The sequence below is a fragment of the Myotis davidii genome, unplaced genomic scaffold (assembly GCF_000327345.1).
Source record: "Myotis davidii unplaced genomic scaffold, ASM32734v1 scaffold17, whole genome shotgun sequence".
NCBI classification, from domain to species: domain Eukaryota; kingdom Metazoa; phylum Chordata; class Mammalia; order Chiroptera; family Vespertilionidae; genus Myotis; species Myotis davidii.
This window is the reverse complement of record NW_006288624.1, coordinates 2,870,389-2,872,880: the sequence shown is the minus strand read 5'-3', so window position 1 is coordinate 2,872,880 and position 2,492 is coordinate 2,870,389.

Sequence of the window (2,492 nt, the reverse complement as noted above, 5' to 3'; positions counted from 1 at the left end):
AGAGCACCACTTTGATTCTGACTCATCCTCACCGTGTTTGTGTGAAACCAAGGCACAGAGAAGTGATCTACCCAGTCACTCAGCAAGTCAGAAAACAAACTGGGCCAGGTAAGACCCCCTAGGTATCTTCCAGTGCCTTCTCTAGAAAACCAGATTGTGTCTTCTCATATGAACGCACCTACTTTGGAAGTAAGTAGCTTTAGGTAGGACCTCCTGTTAAGGTTTCAAAAGCCCTCTAGCAAATCAGGAACCACAAGGTAATTACCAGTATCACACCAACATTTTAGTTAAATGCCCCCGACTCACAGATAATGCCAATAATTACAGCTCACTGACATCCTGGTTATTGACAAGAAGAAAATTTGAGGAAAAATTCACCCACTCAAGAAATAAACCCTGGCATATCTCCTTTCCTGGTTTCAGAACATCTTAAGTCTAACACCTAAGCACAGTGTCCTTCCGCACAACACTCCTGTACCTGTTGGCACATGATTAGGGTTGGGGGAAATGACAAAACGTGTGTGTGTGTGTGTGTGTGTGTGTGTGTGTAAATACCAGCCATTTTAAGGACAATTCTGCCCAGCAGAATACTAGTATACATGATAGATGCCTACCCTGATTTTTTTTTTTTTGGTAACTTTTATTTCCTGGTTCTGATTTAATGTAAAAAGTAATCTTTCCTGATGAAGGCAGAGTCAGTGTGTGGGGGCTAATTTCGGCTTCAAGGAAGGGAAACTCTCTAGGGGTTTAAGTTGCCTGAGGACAACCGAACAGGGCTTTTTGGACCAGGGAGCGGCCTGGTCTTACAAGCATGTCCCCCCAGAGCCTAAATGATCATATGTGTGTGTGGTGTACTGCTCCTTCCAACACTAGGAATCCATATTCCCAGAAACAAACTAAGCCAACAGCAGCCCTCCTGCCTCCCAACTCCAGGTCAAAAAAGGCACAAAGAAGACCAACAAATAATACTGAGGCGGTGCTTTGGATCCGGGAGGCCTTGAGGTACCAGGAGAAGAGTACTGGCCAGTGGGAAAGGTGAGGCACAGAGAGACGGATCAAATACTTTCAGTCCTAGGTGAGGAGGGATTCAAGGGGGGGAGGAGAGGAGAAGATACACTGCTAACCATAGTGAGCACAACTCTCAACAGTCAAGAGGCAATTCCAGCTCTCAGCCACCACAGTCAATTGCCCTTAGAGCCATTGTGATTCCTTCACAGAGGGAATCCTACAGTCCAAACTCCCCGGGGCCAACCCTTGGGACTGCATCCGGGGCTGGAGATTTAGGCAGGACTGGCCTGGGCAGGCACATAAGGTAGCACTGCTTCTTAAGGCATGGCTGCTGTCTGTGAGGAGTGAGCTCTACACCAAGAGGTGGGCATCACACCCTCCTCCCCTGAAACTACCCTGCAAGCACGCTTAATCCTGTGGAACACTGCTGCCTAAGGAACCCGCCTCCCCCAGGCGCTGGGGGCTTCCACTAAGGCTAAACAGCGTTACCAAATCACCTGATTTGTGTGTGTGTGTCACTTGGGAGAATAAGAGGGGAGAAAGAGACACAAATTGATCATTATTTGTAGGTGATTGTCTAACTAGAAAACGTAGGGGGAATAAAGAAAGCTATCAGGACAAAGATGAGAATTTGCTCTTAGTGGCAGATTCAAAGTCAAGTATACAAAAATCAATAGCTTTTTGGGGGATCACTTGGGTGTGGCCTAACACCTTCCAGTTGCTGTGCTTTTCTGTGGCCTCTGAGCTTTGTGAAACTTGCCATATTTTAAAAGATGGAGGAGCCAGGGAGATGCCGCCTCAGCTGCAGTAAGGGCAGTGGTCTCAGACATCAATGTATGAGAGGTGCCTGGGATGACTGCTGCATCAAGGGGCCAATCATCCCTGCGTGCTCTCTCTCAGGGGCCCTGCCCCCAGTCCCGACCCAGCCCCTGTCTCCCAGCTCTTTTCTATTCCAACCAAAAAGACACACAAGATAGCTTGGCAAAAGCCGGTGCCGGAGCTCCCACTATGGGTGGATATGGTCAAAGATTGTGCTTTGTCATTTCCGTACGAAGTCAGTTTTTAAAAACAAAGGTTGCGAGATGACAGGTCTGGCGTGTTAGTCCTCTTATTGCCTTATTGGTCGGAAAATTCGAGAGGTGTATGTGCTGCGACCCAACGGAGGACTCCCAAGGTTTGGTCAAAGTGGCCAAGGGGATGCCCCGCAGGGCTGAGCGTGGCAGTCTGGCCCTCGCCGGGTGTCGGTCATTTGCGGTCCAGGCTGGCGTTCAGCTGGGCCTCCCGCACCATGCGGTCGAAGGAGCGCGTGTTGGTTTCCTCGCGCACCTTCTCGCGCACGTGGAAGGACGCCCGGGCTGTGGAGCGTGCGCTCTCCAGCGCGCTACGCCGCTCCCGTGACAGCTGCTCGCTGCGCTCCAGCTTGCGCCCGATGGCTTGGAGCAGCTCCTGCCGGCGGCAGTCTTCGTCCCTCTCCCTTCTCCTTT